The sequence below is a fragment of the Oryx dammah genome, unplaced genomic scaffold, assembly GCF_014754425.2.
Source record: "Oryx dammah isolate SB20612 unplaced genomic scaffold, SCBI_Odam_1.1 HiC_scaffold_18, whole genome shotgun sequence".
Taxonomy (NCBI): domain Eukaryota; kingdom Metazoa; phylum Chordata; class Mammalia; order Artiodactyla; family Bovidae; genus Oryx; species Oryx dammah.
In genome coordinates this window covers 14,293,480-14,315,629 of record NW_024070202.1, presented here as the reverse complement: position 1 = coordinate 14,315,629, position 22,150 = coordinate 14,293,480, and positions in this window count along the sequence as shown.

Sequence of the window (22,150 nt, the reverse complement as noted above, 5' to 3'; positions counted from 1 at the left end):
TCTGTATACAATTTCTTTTTACACTTTAGGCTTTTCTATAGGACCATATTCTTTCTTCCTGATGTAACTTTTCTAGAAGTTATTTTAGTAAGATGTTGGTGGTAAACTTATATGTTGGTTTCAAAATGACTATAATTCACTGTTATTCATGAAAGATGATTTTACTGGATATACAGTTATTTTCTTCTTGAAAGATAATTTTGACTTCTTGAAAGGTAGTTTAACTTCTTGAATTTAATGTTACTGCGTATAATTATTTCTTTTGGAAATTTTTAGATAATATTTTATTTTCTTCTGGCCTGATTGTTCTTAAGATATCTCTTCTGTGTAAGTAATAATAATAAAGATTAACAAAATAATAGCTAAAACTTATGGTGTGATAATGTACCAAGGACTATTTTCAGCTATACTTCAGTCAGTCAGTTCAGTCGCTTAGTCGTGTCCAACTCTTTGCGACCCCACAGACTGCAGCACGCCAGGCTTCCTGTCCATCACCAACTCCTGGAGCATACTCAAACTCATGTGCATTGCATTGGTGGTGCCATCCAACCATCTCATCCTCTGTCGTCCCTTTCTCCTCCTGTCTTCAATCTTCCCCAGCATCAGGGTCTTTTTCAATGAGTCAGTTCTTCACATCAGGTTGCCAAAGTATCGGAACTTCAGCTTCAACTTCAGCATCAGTCTTCCAGTGAACACCCAGGACTGGTCTCCTTTAGGATGGACTGGTTGGGTCTCCTTGCAGCCCAAGGGACTCTCAAGAGTCTTCTCCAACACCACAGTTCAAAAGCATCAATTCTTCTGCACTAAGCTTTCTTTATCATCCAACTGTCACAGCCATACATGACCACTGGAAAAACCATAGCTTTGACTAGACGGACCTTTGTTGGTAAAGTAGTGCCTCTGCTTTGTAATATGCTTATCTGCTACTTCCTCTACTGAGAGGCAGGTCCTAACATTTTACAAGTCGGGAAATGAGGCAAACAGTTCACTCACTATAGAACCTAGCTTTGAACTCAGGCAGTCTGGCTGCAGTCTACACTCTGGACCTTTATACTGTGTAGACTTTCTGATTTATTTCTTCCCTCTGCTTTTAAAATCTTCTCTTTGCCTTTGGCATTTACTAAAATGTGTCTAAAATTAGGACTTTTTATTTATACTGCTTGAGATTTATGTAAACTCTTACATTTTATGTAAGAGTTATGTAATAGGTAAATAATAGTTTACCTATTATTCCTCAATTCTGGAATATCAGATGTTGTCTCTTCAGATATAGTTTCTTTTCCACCCTCTGCCTGAAACATCAAGTAGCTGTGTGTCAGCACGTCTTACCCAATAACTCATATTTTTCATATTTTTAATCTATATCCAAGGTGTGTTCTGATGGTCTTTTCAGTTAGACTTTCTATTTAATAATTTTCCCTTCATTTTTTTCCCAATCGAGTGTTTTATCCACTGTGTATTTAGTTTAATTATTATATTCTTAGTTTCTAGAAATTGTGTTGGTTCTTTTTAAAATCAGCTTGGTACTATTAACAGTCTCCTTGTGTTTTGGACCATAGTTTTAATAGGCATTTTTGGTCATTCTTACCATATCTTTGAAAGATACCTTTGTCTGCCATTTTAACAGAAATAGAAACCAAGAGTTATTGTCTGTACTATCCCTCTACTATCTGCTTGCTGTTATGATCTGAATGTTTGTGTTTCCCCCAAATTCATATTTTGAAATCCTAATGCCTGATGTAATGATATGAAGGGCCTTTAGAAGGTAATTAGGTCACGAGGATGGGGCCCTCATGAATGAGATTAGTGCTCTTGTAAAAGAGACCTCCACAGAGTCCCCTAACCCCTTTCACTGTGTGAGGACACAGCAAGAAGTCAGCGGTCTTCATCCTAGAAAAGGGTCTTCACTATAATCCAATTACATTGGCACCCTTATCTTGGACTTCCAGCCTCTAGAACTGTAAGAAATACATTTCTGTTGATTATAAGCCACTCATCTGTGGTATTTTGTTATAACAGCCTGAATGTACTAAGACATTTGGTACCTTACATTAAGTTATCCAGTCCTTTTGTCCTCATATCTTTTGAATAAATACTTCATATGCACATGCAAATAAAAGTATTAAAATTCTGGAGAAACCCAGGGACCGGGGAGCCTGGTGGGCTGCCATCTATGGGTTCGCACAGAGTTGGACAAGACTGAAGTGACTTAGCAGTAGCAGCAGCAGCACATAGATCTTTTAAAATGATCTATTTTTAAATTTTGGTTGCTAAAGAATACAGGGACGTTTTAGGCTTATTTTAGTGATCGTTTCACAATGTAGACAAATATCTCACTATGTTGTACACTTGAAACTGATACAATGTTGTATGTCATTTATATTTCAGTTTTTAAATTAAATGAACATTTTGGAATTCTAACCCAGCATCCACACAAAATGTTGAGTCCTATTTCTACTTTCCTTCAAGCTAATTTTTCTTTATTATTATTACTCTTTTTATTAAAGTTTAATTGATGTACAATATTATAATAAATCACAGGTGTACAATTTAGAGATTCAAAATTTTAAAAGGTTATATTCTATTTACAGTTATTACAAAATATTGGCCCAGGTTTCTGGATACTTGGCTTATTTCATATTATGAAAAAATTTTTTGGCTATGTTCCCTGTGTTGTACAATATATCTTTGTAACTTATTTTACACATAATAGTTTGTAACTCTTAACCTTATGTTGTCCCTTCCCCGACTCTCTCCCCAAGGAAACCACTGGTTTGTGCTCTATACCTATGAGTCTGTTTCTGTTGTCTTATATTCACTAATTTGTTGTATTTTTTGGATTCCACGTATCAGTGATATCATACAGTATTTGTCTTTGTGCATCTGACTTATTTCATTTAGCATAATACCCTCCAAGTCCATCTGTGTTGTTGCAAATGCAAATTTTCATTTTTTATGGTTGAGTAGTATTCTATTGTGAAGAAGGAAATGGCAACCCACTCCAGTATTCTTGCCTGGAGAATCCCATGGACAGAGGAGCCTGGTAGGCTGCCATCTATGGGGTCACACAGAGTCAGACACGACTGAAGCGACTTAGCAGCAGCAGCAGCAGCAGTATTCTGTTGTATATATATATACTGCCTCTTCTTTATCTAGTCATCTGCTGGTGGACACTTGACAATTGTAAATAATGCTCCCGTGAATGTTGGGATACATGAATCTTTCTGAATTAGTGTTTTTGAGGTTTTGGATATATACCCATTGTGGGGTCACATGGTAGTTCTATTTTCAGTTTTTTGAGAAGCTTCCATAATGGTTACCACAGTGCACCAATTTACATTCCCACCAACAGTGTACAAGGATTCTCTCTTTTCTACATCCTCATCAACATTTGTTATTTGTGTACTTTTTGGTGACAGCCATTCTGATGGGTGTGAAGTGATATCTCTTTGTGGTTTTGACTTGCATTTTCATGATGGTTAGTGATGTTGAGCATCTTTTCATGTGCCTGTTCGCCATTTGCATGTCCTCTTTGGAAAAATATCTGTATGAGCTATTTATATATTTTGGATATTAGCCCCTTACAGGTCATATCATTTGTAAATATTTTCTCCCACTCAGTAGGATGTCTGTTTTGTTGATGGTTTCCTTTGATGTGTAAAAGATTTTAAGTTTAATTGGGTCTCACTTGTTTATTTTTGCTTTTATTTTATTTTCTTTAGGAAACAGAGTCAAAAAATATTGCTATGACTTATGTCAAAGAGTATTCTGTCTACATTTTCCTCTAGGAGTTTTATGCTTTCTAGTCTTAGACTTAGGCCTTTAATCCATTCTGAATTTAGTTTTTGTATATGATATTAGAGAATGTTCTGATTTCATTATTTTACATAATGCTCTCCAGTTTTCCAAGCATCACTTATTAAAAAGACTGTGTTTTCTTCATCATATATTCTTGCCTCCTTTGTTGTAGATTAATTGACCATAAGTGTGTGGGTATGTTTCTGGGCAGTCTGTTCTCTTCAATTGATCTATATGTCTGTCTTTGTTCCAGTACCAAACTGTTTTGACTGCCATAAGCTAAGACTATCTTGCTGCTGCTGCTGCTAAGTCACTTCAGTCGTGTCCGACTCTGTGCTACCCCATAGACGGCAGCCCACCAGGCTCCCCCGTCCCTGGGATTCTCCAGGCAAGAATACTGGAGTGGACTGCTATTTCCTCCTCCAAAGCATGAAAGTGAAAAGTTAAAGTGAAGTGGCTCAGTCGTGTCCGACTCCTAGCGACCCCATGGACTGCAGCCTACCAGGCTCCTCCTTCCATGGGATTTTCCAGGCAAGAGTACTGGAGTGGGTTGCCATTGCCTTCTCTGAAGTCTATCTTATAATCTACCATATCTTCCTAAATTAACAGTATCCTATAAAAACTGGCAAATGCTTGCATCGATTGAAAAAAAAAAATCTTACCAGAAAATCCCAGTGAGGTTTGGCAGAAATAATCTTGTCCTTCAGTCTAGATGTCCCAAAGTTGAACAATCTTCCAGAAAAATCCACAATAACCACTTAAACATATATCTAGGGTGTTATCAGAGGTCATTATCCATACTATTCTTTCTCCCATAGGTGGGTAACAAGCAATTTATAGATGGTGAAATTACAATACAAAAAGAGATTCAACCTGATATAAGATCACAAATCATGGTATTGTCATAGATTCCCATGACAGAGACTGTAGGAAGCCATCTTACAAAATTTATCCGTGTTATCCATGGGTAAATGTCCTGCTACTCCTGATACATTTTAGCATCATCTGACTTATATCTGTCAAATGTGAGACCATCTGACTTTGGTCAGGTATTTTTTTCTGTAGAAGCTTTATCACTTAGTATAAATCAATAAATTAGGGTCAAATTGTGTGTATGTGTGTGTGTGAGTGTGTGTGTGTGTGTGTATGTGTAAGCATTTGACATTTTAGAGATCCTAGACTTGGATCCTTTTCTTAGTACTTAGTTCACTAACCAGTGCTTGATGGAATAGACAGCATAATTTTTAAATCTGCAAGTAAAGGACTCACTCAGCAAATATTTTTTAAGCACCCAGGCTACAAAAGCAGCTAAAACATCTTTTCTCCTGAGATGCTTATGATATACTGAAAGAGTCATCATAGCAATTATATTGCAATGTGATTTCTAATCACACAGAAATATTATCAGGGCTTCCCAGGTAGTGCTAGTGATAAAGACTCCGCCTACAAATGCAGGAGATGCAAGAGAGGAGAGTTCAATCTCCTGGGTCAGGAAGATCCCCTGAAGTAGGAAGTGGCACCCCACTCCAATATTCTTGCCTGGAAAATCCCATGGACAGAGGATCCTGGCAGCTGCAGTCCATGGGGCTACAACGAGTTGGATTCCATTGAGTGATTGTGCAGAGATATTATCAAGTACTAGGAGAATAAAGTGAAAAAAGATTTAAAATAGAGTAAGAAAGGAACATAGACTTCTTCACAAAGTCCTGAAGCCCAAGTGTGTCAAAATGGGATAGAAAAGGAAATCTGGGCCCAAGTTATGGAAGAACCCAGCACATTCTGGAAATGAAAATAGTCCTAGGGGGCTTAGCCATAAAGGAAAGTGGAAGGCATTCAGGTAAAGAGCAGTACTTGTGGAAAGCAGTAGAGACAGAAAATCTTAAATTTTGGTTAGGAGACAGTGACAAAAGACAGTTTATCTGGAGGAGATGGTTTCCAGATGGAAATAGAGAAAAAAGTGATGATACAGTAAGACATGATTATTGCAAAAGGAGCAAAGATGCAAAATCTTCTGTGCCACAGATTTTTAATTTAGACCAATGCTTCTAAACATTAACGTGCATACAGATTTACTTGGGGTCTTGTTAAAATGCAGGTTCTGAATCAGTAGGTCTGTGGTGGGTCTGAGATTCTGCATTTCTAACAAGCTTCTACTTGATGCTGACGCTGCTGATCCACAGACCACACTTTGAATAGCAAAGGTTTAGAATAGACCATGATTTATCCCAAGTCATTTCTACAATTTTAAATACAGGTTTAATGCCATCCTTCAAAATTCACCCCATCTTACTAATGCTTTCAAAGAATATTTTTAAAGCTTCATAGAGGATGTTCCATATACATTTTATTGCATTTAAACCCTAGAATTAAAGGAAGAAAAAATAAATCTCATGTCTTTCTCTTCTTTCAGGATGTATGTGCTTCTAGGGTCTCATTTCCTCTTTTAGCAAATGTAGCATCTCTTCCAAAATAACACTTAATAACTTAGTTCTCTCATTTTATGAACATTTTATGCCTATTCCATGTAGTCCCTTTAATGAGAAGTCTTAAAATAAGTAGATAATAAGCTACTTGAAATCTGTAACTTGTGTAAAATCTGTAGATCTCAGAGACTTTTCTGTCTCCCATAGTACCTAGCATAGGGCTTTGTGCACAGGAAATGCTTGTATGTGTCTGTTGAAGAACCCACATATCCCTTAAGTTGTTTTGAAAGAATTTCATGACTACATGGAAATAGATTGTACACATAATCTTTTTTCCTCAAGTGCATGTAAATTTTGCATTTCAAAATACTGGACTTCCTTCACTTCCAATGAGAGTTTTGCACACAGTCTATAAATCTTGCTGTTAAGACATTTTCCTTCATTATCCTAAATTTATCTTAATTTCAATCCAATTAAAAACTGTTTACTAGAGTTTTCCCCCTATATAATTGAGCACAGTATAGTTGATTTTTTAACTGTAAACATACATCTGTGAATAATTCCTAAATGCCACAGTATATAGGAGATCCTGCAGCATAATGGAAGTAATTTATTTCCAAATTGCTCCCATTTCTCTTATGACTAGCTTGCAAAGCTTTATTAAAATCAAGACCAGCAGGTATGACAGGAGGCTGACCTTGTTTCCTAAGCATTATGCATGCTGCCCACACAAAAGACTCCTAAGACTTTTGCATAGCTCATAAATTCATATATCCCCAAATCTAGGTCCCTAGTTTGTTATTGAAACAAAAAGTAGTGGCAATATAGCATCATATTTTAAAGCATGGAGTCCAAAGTAAGGCTTCTGAGGTTCATATTCTATCTCTACAATTCTCCAGTTGTATGACTTAAAGAAAGTTGTTGAACTTTTTTCAGTCTCACTTATTTTATCTGTAAAGTAGAATAATAGCAGTTTCTACTTTACAGGGTTATTGGGAGAATTATTTGAGTTGATGCATACATGAACAGCACATGGTACATGCCTATTAATAGTTATTATAATTAGGATTATGGTCATTTTTATTCCTACCAATCCCTATAGTGGCCAATTTCTAGGCTTAGGTGGAATTGCAAAACAGTAAAAATCAAACACCAATATCTTCAGATGATTTCAGAAACCATATCATGGTCTGCTTATTCTGATCACCTTAGAGATCAGATGTCATTGATCAGCAGAGTCAAATCCATTTTTCAGCAAATAACCTTTTAATAGTTCCTAAGCTGGCTAATTGTGGTACTCTGTGTCTGCACTCTCTATCAGATAATTTGAGCACTGTGTCAATTTGATCTGATTCATCAAATTGCTATTGAGCATCCATTATATAGAAAGCATTGAGTCAAATTGTGTGGAAGGATAAAGATGAATGTTTCATTGAACGGCTACTCAATGGCTTTCGTGTGCCAGGCACTGAGCTAGGTGTTGAAGATATGAGATCAAAGTGTATACACTTTCTGTCCTTGGGGAGCTTCCAGTCTAGAGGGGAAAAAAGAAAATAAGCCAAAATTATAATAAACTCTAACTGCCGTGAAAACAAAACAAAAATGCCTTCAGAGAAAAGAAGAGGAGGTCAAGAACGGTATCCAGGTAGAAGTGGTATCTAACATAAGAACAAAGACATAAGTAGGAATTAGCCAGGTGAAGTCAGGTGAAGCAATAAGGAGAATACTGGGAAAGATACAGGCAAAGGCTCAGAGGCAAGAAAGAGCCCAACAGGCATCAAAGAAGGAACAAATAGGAGCTAAGGGTCTCCTGAATGTATAGCACATTAGAAGGAAGTTACATTAGGAGTTAGAAAGAAGATGCTGATAGAACTTTGTAAGCCATGGCAAGGAGTTTGGACCTTATCACAAGGGCAATGTGCCGATATTAAAAGTTTTAAGCAAGGGAATAAGATTATCAGATAATAGGCATTTTAGGGAAAAAAAAAAAAATCACTCTGGCCACAGAGTAAGAAATAAATGGACAAGAGGAGGCAGACTTGAGTCAGGAAAATCTTGTAGATTGTTGTGATGATAAAACAAGACCTGGAGGTAGCCCAGACTCAGATAGGACAGTGGGAATGTAAAGAGAATCAGTAGGAGTTACTGATTGACAAAATGTAGTGAGTGTGGGAGAAGGAAGACTCAAAGGGGACTCTGAGATAAGAGGACACAAAGTAGAGGGCAAAGCCTTCCGTTCCCTGTTGTGCGGAATCAGGTGTAGGACAGAACATGATCACCAACGTAACAGAGACGCAGAGACGCAGGAGAGGCATGAGAGAATAATTCCTTAGGGACAAGAGGCTTGGAAACATCTTCAAGGTTAACGGGCACTGGAGTTGGATTAAGATTAGTCAGTTAGTTTGGAAAAGCCAAAAATGGTGTTTTCATTCTTCATTGATGGCAGTTTCGTAGCTTGGGTCCTTTTCAGTGGCTAGAGTCCTGGGGGCAGGTGAGGCTTTCAGGAAAAGGCACTGACAGTCATAGGTCCAGAGGTACCTGTTCATCAGGACCTAGAACTCCTGCCTGAAGTCATCTGTGGCTCCATGTAACATTTTCCAAGCTGCAGATATTCGAGGTCACGTCCAGGTCTTTGACAGCCAAGGAATTGCTGCTCTGAAAGTGTACTTAGTGAAAGCCTTGCCAAAGTTGTCAGAAACAAATCACTCTCCCTACACGCTTAACATTTCTTGAAAAAAAAAAAAAAAACAATAGACACATTTTGATATAATTTTTCAAAGCTCTGCATATCAGATTTTGTCCTGGGGTGGATATTAACATAATATTGAGCCTCTTGCTCTCAGCCTGGAATCCGAACACTGACCCTTTCTGCTTCAGCTCTGCTAACCTGAGCTTTGCAATCAGAATTTTCAGCAGCACTGTGAAGGCTCAGAGAGGAGTTAACAGGCCTTTTAAATTGCCAGCCCAGCACATGTGGGATACATCTTTAACCACAAAATATGTTTTCTTTAAGGCCTTTCCTCAATTGTGAAAACTTAAATTTAATAAGGACTGAGGAAGCCTATAAATCAAACACAATAAAATATTAAATTATGCACCTTACTCCAAGTGGGGTACATATATTTTATCATTGAAAAGTATGGGTCTGGGTATTCTGGAAATTCTGATTTCTTGGGCAGTTTGGGGGTTGTGGAACAAAGCTGCATTAGTTTTCAATTTTCAGAACATGATGTTAGTGATTACATTAACTTAATCTAATATTATTTCCCATATTTAAAGACAGAATGAGAACCTTGTGTTTAGATTGTTGATGGCTTTAAAAATATAAACGTGAATGTATATGTGTGAGTGTGTGTGTGTGTGTGTACATACATAAAGAAATACAGGACCGGCTGGCTTTCCATATAATAGGCCAAGTTATTAGTACAGCTGCACATTCTGTGTCTCAGGGGATTAGAAGCTCAGCCTGAAATCTCATTTAATTACAGAGCATTGACTACCATGGACCACTTGCATCTGGACCCAGAAATAATAGAGAGAATTTTGTTTGAATGGTTTGTAGTGTTCAGGCTAGAAACACATGTAGTTCAATTTCTAACATTTGGTTAAGAACAAAAAAGCAGAAGTTCACAGACGGTTAACTTAGCCTATTGAACAATTTTACTAAGGTTCCTTGACTTTCTTCTTCTTTGGGGGCTTAAAAAAATGCAACTCTATTCTCTTTTCGATGTGGAGGTAAAAGAGTACAAAATTATTCAATTCCTCTGTAGATGAACAATAATGCTTACCTCACAGACTTTCATGGGGATGATGCCAGGTAATGAAAGTGGAAGGACTCCTCAAAACACCAAATGTTGTTCAATGTTGGTTAAACACTATTATCACTCATTCCTTTCTTTCTTTATTCAGGAAAAGCTTTTGAGCACTTAGTAGGCACCAAGCACTATCCTAGATGAAGGGAATAGCGTGGTGAGTAAGACGTGATTTCAACTCTAGGGCAGTTTACACTGTAAGGAGGGAGAGAGATGATCAGATGATTCTAGGGCATAATGATTCCTGTGAAAAATATGAAGCAGGATAAAGTGAGAGAGAGCCAGCTACGTGCGGTTCCTTCAGAAAAGTCCCTTAGAAAAAGTAACCTTTGAGCTGGAGACCGAGTGAACTGAATGATAAGAAGCCAGCTGCTGAGAAAACATCCCCAAAAGAGAGAAAAGCAAAGGCAGTCAGCAGCCTAAGCTGGGCCTGTTTGAGGACAAGAGATCACGGAGGAGTGTGGTGAGGTGAGAGAGCGGTACAAGGTGAGTCTCGAGAGAAGGGCAGTAGCCCAGCCATGTGGGCCCTGCTGGAACTCGGAATTTTATCACAGGAGCTATGGGAAGACATTGGAGAATTTTAAACAGGTAAAGGATATATTCTGAATTTTTTTTTTTTGGTATCATTCAGTCTGCTGTGTAGAAAATGGAGAGAGGTAGTGTGGGGAGAACCCAGAGTGGTAAGGGAGACAGCATTTCAGAGGCTATTACAAATGCAGGTTAGGAAGAATGATGGCTGCACTAGATGGTTACATGAAAACAAGGAGAAACAGGCATCCCAGGGGAGATGGTAAGCAGGAAGTGCGATTTGGGTGAGGGTTGTGAATGTGAAGGTCATCAACAACCCAATGGTAGATGAATCCTTGGGGGCTGAATTGTCACACAGGGAGGAAGAGGGGGTCAGGACTGAATTTGGGACTATCCCCCAATTTAGAGGAAAACAGAGGCCAAAAAGCCAGCAAAGAGCAATCAACAAAGCAGGGGGAAATTCAAGAAAGGGTGGTACTCTGGTAGCCAAGAGAAGAAAGTGCCATGAGAAGGAAGAATTAGTCAATTGAGTTAAGTGCAACTGAAATGAATTGAAAGATGACTGCAAGAAACATTCAGTGGATTTGATGACCTTGATAGGAAGATTAAAACCTGATTATAGTAGGCTGCAAAAAGACCTGAACTTGAGAAAAGTGAAGAAGTATTATAGGCGACCCTTCTTCAAAGTTTTATAGGAAGGATCAAAGAAATGAGACTTGGGTAAAGAAATATTCATTTTTCTTCTAGTAACTAATACTAGTTACCATTTTTTGCCCACTCATTATGTGCCAGTCACTATGTACTTTCATCTAACATTTTAATTCTTAGAATTCTATCAGATAAGATATTAGTGTAATTTACCATTTACCTGTGGAGTCAACTGAAGCAAAGAGATAGGTAACTAGCCCAGGACCTTACAGAATAAACAGAGGAGCCAACAGTGGTCTCCTTTCAAGGCCCATGGCTTTCCCATAAACTCCAATGGCTACATGCCTACACTTTCAATCATATTGTCTAGCCAAATATGTATAAAGCTGCAGTCAGGGATATTAACTCAGTGTGTTAGTTATTATAATCTTTGTATGAAACATATCTGATTCCCACTCACCCTGACTAATGATTTCATATAACTGAAACTTCAAAAGTGGGGCAGTCCCCAGGACAACGTGAACACTGGCTCCTCAAGGACCCATCTTCTGTCCTCCTCTGCACTCTGCAGTCCTTAGCACTGATCTCATCTTTAGGCTGGTTCAGCTCCTTCACACTGGATACCTTTTGGTAGAACATATCTTAAGCTCCATTGTTTAATTCCAGAATGTATAGAAAACTTCTCTCTCAAGTACAGAATATAGCTACCGTCTGTCTGAGCCAAATGAAGCCGTGTACCCTGCATCGGTCATTGCCTGTGTGTGTGTGTGTTAAGTTGCTTCAGTCCTGCCAGCTCTTTGCAGCCCGTCAGGCTCCTCTGTTCATGAGATTCTCCAGGCAAGAATACTGGAATGGTTGCCATGCCCTTCTCCAGGGAATCTTCAACCCATGGATCTTCGACTCAAGGATTGAATCCACATCTCTTATGTCCCCTGCATTGGCAGGCGGGATTTTTACCACTAGCGCCACCTGGGAAGCCCCTCTGTCAGTCATTGGGAAATTGTCAAATATTGATTGGCTCAGAGGAAACAGAATCTTTCTCTAGAACTGAGGGTCAAAGGGTAAACTTTCGAAACCAAGTTCTATTGGGAAGAGATAAGAAATGTTGGGTAGAAAATGCCTAGGCTCTGCCTGCCGCTACAATCCTATTTAAATTGTCTATGAAGGGCCACTTTACATGTATCCTCCCCACAAAATCTTAGGAGAAACATCAACAATGGCTAGAGAGTTATTAGAAACTTTGCATGTTCCTTTATTGAACTTCTGAATAAGGAATTATGTCACATGTTCCCATGCTTGTTTCTATTTGCTATTTTAACTGGGGGCCACTTCCAGGACAACTAATATTACTTTGTACCCAAGAAAAAGAAATTGAGCCCCTGTTTGGATGCGGGTTTTGTTTAGCCTAAGGTTTAAGATTGTAATTACTGAAAGGAATAACTTTGTCTTTTGTTACTGTGGTGCTCTCTAATTACTCTGGGTGTTACATAAAAATGGTTGTATGACTTTCCCCTGGAAAACATTGAAAGCTTCAAATGGAACTATTGGTAGTCCCATGATAAAATGTTGGGTCATCTTGACACTTACGCATGTTACTAAGATACAAATGGATATAGGCAGAATCAACAGAGTTTACCCGAAAAATAGAAACAACTCTCATGGCAATCCTGAACAAAGATTTTTTTCCCCTACAATTTCCATTTTGTAAAAGAAAAACAGTAGCAGCCATACAACTTTTTAAGATTTCCCAGTCAACCTTCATCAGATAATGTTCCACCATATGCTTAACTTAGTCTAAAAATTCCATCAACTAAATGGGTAAGATAATTTTCCTAGTCTAAATATAGTAATGTCAAAGACATGGCTTGCATGATAGGGTACATTTCTTCTTTTATAATTTTTTTTTTTTTTTTTTAGTATTTGATGAAGTACCAATAAGAAGTACTGTAGGAAAAGAGAGAACTAACCTTTGCATATTTATCATGTGCTAACTACTATACCTGCTGCTATATTTGCATTCACTTGCTTAACATTCACTACTATTCTACAAGATATAACCTATCTTCAATACAGAAATGAAAAGACTTTGGCTCAGAGTTTAATAAAACCTGTTCTGGTTTACACAGACATAGTGATGGAATAATACGTTGGACCTCAGCTCAGTCTGTCTAAAGGACAAATATTCTTCTTGCTTCTTTATTACCACCTATTTTACATAAGCTGAAGGAGACCGTTTGTCATCCCACACAAGGCTGAATATCATAAGATACAATTCCATAACATATAGAAACCTCCTGTACGTTTTAACACATTTGTTTAATGACATATTCCCATATAGAATTTAGTCTAGATGCTGTGCGAAATGCCAGGCTGGATGAATCACAGGCTGGAATCAAGATTGCTGGGAGAAATATCAACAACCTCAGATATGCAGATGACACCACCCTTATGGCAGAAAGAGAAGAGGAACTAAAAAGCCTCTTGATGAGGGTAAAAGAGGAGAGTGAAAAAGCTGGTCTAAAAGTCAGCATTAAGAAACTAAGTTCATGGCATTTGGTCCCATCATTTCATGGCAAATAGATGGGGAAAAAGTGGAAGCAGTGACAGATTTTATTTTCTTAGGCTCCAAAGTCACTGCGGATGGTGACTGCAGCCATGAACTTAAAAGATGCTTGCTGTTTGGAAGGAAAGCTATGACAAACCTGGACAGGATATTAAAAGCAGAAACATCACTTTGCCGACAAAGGTCCATATAGTCAAAGCTATGGCTTTTCCAGTAGTCACATAACAGATGTTAGAGTTGGACCTTAAAGAAGGCTGAGTGCCAAAGAATCGATGCCTTTGAATTGTGGTGTTGGAGAATACTCTTGAGAGTCCCCTGGACAGCAAGGAGATCAAACCAGCCAATCCTAAAGGAAATTAACCCTGAGTATTCATTGGAAGGAGTGATGCTGAAGCTGAAGCTCCAATACTTTGGCCACCTGATACGAAGAGCCAACTCACTGGAAAAGACCCTAATGCTGGGAAAGATTGAAGGCAGGAGGAGAAGGGGGCAGCAGAGGATGAGATGGTTAGACAGCATCACTGACTCAACGGACATGCATCTGAGCAAACTCTGGGAGATAGTAGAGGACAGAGGAGCCTGGTGTGCTGCCGTCCATGGCGTCATAAAGAGTTGCACACACTGACTAAGCAACTGAACAACCATAACAAAAGGCTCCATGAGGTTAGATCTTCAGCCTTATCACTTTATAAATTCCTGCATCTCACACTCAAAATTTAAGTACTTTGTCAAAATCTGTTAATTGGCAGCCTTAAATGAACATGTTTATAATTTAAAAAAAAAAACACTAGGCAAGTATACAATGATTTAAGATCTACAAAACAAGCTATGGTCTGTCAGAGAAAAATTATCTTACAAAGCAGCCTGTGTCTGATATAACTCTGAGGCAGACTCTGTCAGATCCATGGAGGCCAACAAATTCTGTGCCTCTGAGTCCTGCCATCCCTGGTCGCCTCCCCAGAATACACACAGTCCAGACCAGCTACCCAGGCAGCTCAGTCCCTCATTCTCTGTGCTTTCTCTCTTCTGATCCAGCCCCTAGCCTCCTTTCCTTCCAGACCATCCCACTGCAAACCCTCTGTGCCTTATTCCAGAGTAAACAGGCTCCCTTTTACCCTCAGCTGCTACACAGAAACTTCCTATACTGCCTTGCTTACTAAAACCTGGTGCATCTCCTAAGGCCACTTCTTCTTTGGTGGCCCTTTCAAGGGCCATATTCCCCCATGCCATAGCACATATCTCTCTCCCAAATACCATATTCCATAGCTCTAAGCATGCGTTCTGCCTTCATTTCACTCACCAGTGCATTTTTCAAACCATTATTTCCCTGTCCTTACATTTACAAGGTATGTTTGTCACTTGAGATTCATGTTGTTTAATATATCATCAGCTCCTCCTAAACCATTAACTACTAACCGCCTGGTCATGGTCTTAATCAAAGTTTTTGGCCTCTGTATCATAATGTTCCTCTCTACTCCAAGTCTCATCTGGAGATCTCAATCAATATCCATGTATAATAATTACTTTCAGCTCTTTAAAGTGTCCCATTCCTACTCTGTGTCTTCTCAGACTTCAGCTCTTTTCTGTCTCTATTTTTTATTTAGTCTATGCCCCAGGACCCATCATGTCACCCCTTTCATAATACTCTTCTCAACAACCTTGCCCCATATCCTCCCTTCACACTATCCTAGGAAACCCCACCTTCAGCTTCCATGATCTACCAGGCAGTACTGGAAAATACAAAATCACAGTGCATATTGGTGACCTTTCTTATCTTCTCTTGGTTTTTAGCACTGCCTGTAAGCCATATATTCCTAGCCAGCAATCTCCTCTTATCAAGTATTAGTAATACTTTTAAAACTTCATCAGTATTCTCAGGCAGCATGCCTCAAACCTCCTATCTGGCTGTTAAGATACATCCTCACCTCCTACTTTAGCAAGAATGAACAGACAATCCTATGAGAATTTCTTTAGCTTCCCACTCTCATATCTACAAAACTAACCAAGCCTACCATTGTATTTTTCTCTTTTCTGTCTCAGTAAAAGAGCTTCCCCTCCTGAGGCTGATCCTAAAACTTATGCTTTGACTTCCAACTAAGTCTTCTAACTAACCCATTGCAAGTACTTTTACCAGTTAACTGATGACCTCCTTGTTGCTATTCAGTGGATGGAGTTCTGTTCTTAACTAACTTGATTTCTGTGAACCTCTTCCTCCTTCTTGGAACACTTTCTCCCATTAATTTTTATAACTCTACACTCTCCTGGTTTTCCTAGTACATACCTGTCCATTCCTCAGTATCTGCCTCTACCTCCCCTACAATTGTTCTACCTTAAGGCTCCATCCTTGGTTATCTTCTCACTCTGCAACTTTTCACCAAGTAATTTCACCCACTCCTATAACCTCAACCACCATTAGTATCAGCAGTCCTTAAATTGGGTCATGGGTCTATTTGAGAATCTGATGGAAATTCTGGACATTGTCCCTAAAAACATGTGCACAAGCAGAAATTTTCCCAAACCATTTTAGGAGGTTCATGGACACCCTGAAACCTATAAATGGATCTTTCAGAAGGTTTTCCTGATCTGCATTGCTAACAACCCCGAAATCTTCATCTCCATCCACCTAACTTAGAAAAGACTTGTATCACACTGCCTACTTGATATTTCTAATCAAATATTCCACCAGCATCACACACTCAACATGTTTAAGACCTACTATTTTCTTCCTACCCTAAACCTGACTCCTACTGATTTACTTTTTTCTCTTTCAATAAAATTTTCTTTATTGAGTTTTATGAAATTCTTGTTAAGTTTATTCCCAGATATATTAAATTGCTTCCATTGAGAATGGGATATATTTCCCATTTCTATTTCTTGGTGCTTACTGCTATCACAGAAACAAAAGCTATTTTTGTATATTTTTCAAATATTCAGGCATCTTGTTAAATTTTGCTAATCTTTTTACTATAGTCTCTTGGACTTTCTAAATATAAATTCAAAGAATTGGCAAGAAGCTAGTTTATCTTCCTTTTCTTATGTTTATGCTGATTATTCAATGTTCTTGTCTTATTGCATTTGCTAATCTGGCTACTGAAAGTGTGCAGTCAACAGTACTGGCATCATCTAGGAGCTTATTAAATATGAAGAATCACAGTCCCATCCCTAGATCTACTAAATCACAAGCTGCATTCTAAAGATCCCCCCTCAGCTGGTAAAGAATCTGCCTGCAATGCAGGAGACCCCAGTTTGATTCCTGGGTCACAAAAATCCCCTGGAGAAGGGATAGTCTACCCACTCCAGTATTCTTGGGCTTCCCTGGTGGCTCAGCTGGTAAAGAATCCACCTGCAACTTGGGAGAACTGGGTTCAATCCCTGGGTTGGGAAGATCCCCTGGAGAAGGGAAGGGCTGCCCACTCCAGTATTCTGGCCTGGAGATTCCAGGGACTGCATAGTCCATGAGATCACAGAGTCGGACACAACTGAGCAACTTTCATTTTCACTTTAGGTGACTCATGTACACAGCAAAGATTGAGCAATTACTGCTACAGAATATGAAAGACAATATTGAATAGTAATGATGACAGTTCAGGACAGTTCAGTTCAGTCGCACAGTCATGTCTGACTCTTTGCGACCCCATGAATCACAGCATGCCAGGCCTCCCTGTCCATCACCAACTCCCGGAGTTTACTCAAACTCATGTCCACCGAGTCAGTGATGCCATCCAGCCATCTCATCCTCTGTCGTCCCCTTCTCCTCCTGCCCCTAATCCCTCCCAACATCAGTGTCTTTTCCAGTGAGTCAACTCTTCACATGAGGTGGCCAAAGTACTGGAGTTTCAGCTTCAGCATCAGTCCTTCCAAAGAAATCCCAGGGCTGATCTCCTTTAGGATGGACTGGTTGGATCTCCTTGCAGTCCAAGGGACTCTCAAGAGTCTTCTCCAACACCACAGTTCAAAAGCATCAATTCTTTGGCACTCAGCTTTCTTCACAGTCCAACTCTCACATCCATACATGACCACTGGAAAAACCATAGCCTTGACTAGACGGACCTTTGTTGGCAAAGTAATGTCTCTGCTTTTAAATATGCTATCCAGGTTGGTCATATCTTTCCTTCCAAGGAGTAAGCGTCTTTTAATTTAGCTACAGTAAATCCACTTACTGATTTTAATTGAAGCAGGCTCTATGTTTCACTATTTAACTAATTTTGGTGAAGTTTTTACAAATAAAATTTTTTTCTCTTGCCATCTTAGAATTTTTTATTTAGAATTTCTTTGTATACGCTAATATATCAAATTTCTTTATATATATGATAATATAGTTTTTCTACTTTAAGTTAGTATCATGCACTACAGCAACAAATGGTTCAGTTCATTACACCAACAACGTAATCTTTTGATATACTATTGGATCCTATATCTTAATATTTTAAATATTTAATTTTAATTTTTTATTCTATATCCATAGACAATTGATCTCTAGCTTTCATTAATGGTTGGAGGTATTAAATTATAGCAGTTTTATAAAATGATTTGGTGACTGTATTTGTCATCTTTGTCAGTAGACTGGAACAGTGATTGGCAAACTTAGTTTGCACGTTAGAATTACCTGGGGAGCTTTGTTGTTGCTCAAATGCTAAGTTGTGTCCCCAACTCTTTGCAGCCTCCTAGACTGCAGCACACCAGGCTCCTCTATCCTCCACTATTTCCTAGAATTTTCTCAAATTCACGTCCATTGAGTTGGTGATGCTGTCTAACCATTTCATCCTCTGCTTCCTCTTTCTCCTTTTGCCTTCGATCTTTCCCAGCATCAGGGTCTTTTTCCAGTGAGTCAGCTCTTGACATCAGGTGGCCAAAGTATTGGAGCTTCAGCATCAGTCCTTCCAGTGAATATTCAGTGTTGATTTCCTTTAGGATTGACTGGTTTGATCTCCTTGCTGTCCAAGTGACTCTCAAGAGTCTTTTCCAGCAACACAGTTTGAAAGCATCAGTTCCTCAGTGCTCAGCCTTCTTTTTGGTCCAGCTCTCACATGCATACATGACTACTGGAAAAACCACTTATATGAACGACAAATGTATGAACATTTGTTGGCAAAGTGATGTCTCTGCTTTTTAATATTAGAGAAGTAATAATGTTCAGGCCTGGCTCCTCGAGATTCTGATTCAGGTAGTCTGGGATTCACCAGAAAACAGTATTTTTAATTAAATTAAAATTTTAAAAAACAGTTCCACAGGTGGTTCTAGTGAGTCTTTAAAGTGAAGTCTCTCAATCGTGATGAACTCTTTGCAATCCCATAGACTGTAGCCTACCAGGCTCCTCTGTCCATGGGATTTTCCAGGCAATAGTACTAGAGTGGATTACCATTTCCTTCTCCAGGGATCTTCCCAATCCAGGGCTTGAACCCGGGTCTCCCGAATTGTAAACAGACGCTTTACTGTCTGAGCCACCAGGGAAGTCCTAAGAAATACTGGGCTAGTATCCTTTAAATAACTTAGGAAGATTAAGTATAATTTAACCATTATCTTGTCAATGGGTGCTATTCAGTCACCTTCTCAATTTCTTCTAATGTAATTGTTCCATTAACATTTCCCATTTCTTTTTGGATGAATTTTAATAAACTTATATCTTGCTCGTTATGAGGTTAAGGACATTTCCTTCTATTCTCATTTTGTTAAGAGTTTTTTCTTTTTAACATGAATGGATCTTCAATGTTGTCAAAGGCTTTTTTTGTATCTATTGAGATGATGATGCAGTTAAATTTCTTTCATATCTTAATATGGTGAATTACAGTGACTGATTGTGAAACGTTGAACTAGCCTCTCCTTCCCAAGATAAATCTCATTGGATTGTGACATCCTTTTTCTTTGTTGCTGGATTTTATTTGTTAATGTTTTATTGAGGGGGAAAAAAATCAGGAAACTCAACCTTACTGGTCATTTTTCACTCTCCTTTGCATATGTCTGCTATTACTTACTTCTCAGATTCTTCAGATAGTTGCTTCATTGCTTTCTGTAGTCCATGCAGATTTTCAGGTGGAATCAGTGGAAGAGATAAAGTGTGGTAAGCTTACTCCATCTTGATGAGGACCAGAACTCTGTCACTTTTGGGGGATGTTTTTTGTAAATAGCACATCCAATTAGTCTGCTTTTAAATGGAGAATTCAGTCTATTTACATAATGCTCATATTTTTTTATTTCATTTAATTTTATTTTTTATACTATTTATGATCTTTCGTATTTTTCTGTTGTTTAATTATTCCCTCCATTCACAATCTCCTGTTATTTAAAAATGCCATTGTATTAATTTTCCAATCCATAAGTATTCACTTTCTCTTTTCTGGAGGTCATAAGCAAGCACCTTTTATTCAACTAACACACAAAAAGTGGATACCAACTGTTTATTCTCCAACAAGGCTTTGGTCTTTCATTTCTTTACTCTTTCCTTTAAAGAAATGCTCTTTAGAACACATTTTCTTTCAGCATTCTTTTCCCCTTCACAAATGAGTATTTTCCCATATTAAAAATTTTTTTTTCCTCTTCCTTTCCTCCAGTTTCCACCTAGGTTGCACAGAGGTTTGGTACTTTGTTTAGCTCCAGACTAGCATTATTTTCTCCAGTACATATCCTCCATTCCAGGATCATGGTCTTAGCCCTTGCATTATGGATTTAGATAGATGGGAACATACTTCATCCCCCTTTGCCCCTCTCTAAGTCCTCCTCATCTTGTCCTATCATATATACAAAAGTGATACATAAGATAGCAATTAGAATAATGGCTGCCCTGGGAGAGGAATGAGGAAGCCTACTGGGGTGCTGGAAATATCTGCTTCTTGGTTTCTGTGGTGCTTCCGTATGTTGATACATATGTCAAAATCATCAACCTGTATGCTTAAGATCTTTGCACTACTCTATATGTGACCTATAGCTCAAGAAAAAGTTTAAAGAAGATGAAGGATATTAATAAGCTGATAGCTTAACTATAGAAGAAAGTTGAAAAAAGAGAACCAAGAATAAGCCTCTCTCCCATAAAAAGCACCATGGCAAAATCTGTTAAAGGCAATTTCTAGAAAAGCTCTCAGGAGCAAGTATACTTAATGCTATTTTAAAAATAGAGAAATGAGGAGATTCCCAAATAATTTTGGAACATGAAAAGAAGACCTCATATTTTTGCCCTTAAACTGGCCAGAATAAAGAACCGTCAAGTTTTTGTCGTTTATTCACTAAGTCATGTCTGACTCTTTTTCGACCCCATGGACTGTAGCCTGCCAGGCTCCTCTGTCCATGGGATTCTCCAGGCAAGAATACTGGAGTGGGTTACCATTTCCTTCTCCAGGGGATCTTCCCAACCCAAGGAATGACCCACGTCTCCTGCATTACAGGCAAAGTCTTTACCACTGAACCACCAGGGAAGCCCAACCATCAAGTACCCACATTCTAAAGAAAACTGCAAACAGCTGGAGACAGTTGGGCTTATTAGGAAGCAGTGAACTAGCCCTCCTAAACCAGCCATGCCTCCTTCCACTTTGAGGTGCTAGAATAAGGAAAATGCTGAAGGCTTCTAGCTTCCTCATTCCCTACCCGCTCCTCACCTCCCTAATCCCCACTACCCATCCTCCTACCCCAAGGCCCCTCAACAACAAGTTAAGTTGATCTGGATGGAGGGAAACAGATTCAAACAAGAATATGCATCATCAACATCTCAGCTCAAGTTATTAGAATCAAGTGAGCTCAAGTTATTAGAATCCACAGTTACCCAATTATAATTTCCACCAAAGAGTGGTCACCATGCAAATAAGTCAAGAAGCCATGACAAGTTTTGGGGTTTTTTTAAATCTGTTTAAATGCTATTAAATAAAATCAATTGGAAAGCATGGCATAACCAAGTGAATGCTGCTCTCTTCCAGATGATAAATGTGAATTTTAAGAAAAAAATTAATGAAGACAACATCTGTTTGTGTCAATCCAAGTTGTTCCTTCTATTATAGCAAAATGATCTTTTGTAACACATGAACATTTCTTCATTGAGAGCCCACTTTCACTCTCTTTTTCACCTCTGTGCAAATGAAAGTTGTGAAGCAGTCATTTCATCTACTGGATTTTGAGGTCTGTTTGCATTTCCATTCATTTATGGGGTTCTGCATTCAGGTAAATGGAGAGAAAATACTAACAGAGCAGCAGGCCTTGATCTGAAATCAGCATTTAGAGTATCTGCCCATGTAGCAAGAGATCTTCTTGTAAGGTTCAATTCAGTTCAGTTCAGTAGCTCAGTCGTGTCCGACTCATTGTGACCCCATGAATTACAGCATGCCAGGCCTCCCTGTCCATCACCAACTTCTGGAGTTCACTCAGACTCAGGTCCATCGAGTCAGTGATGCCATCCA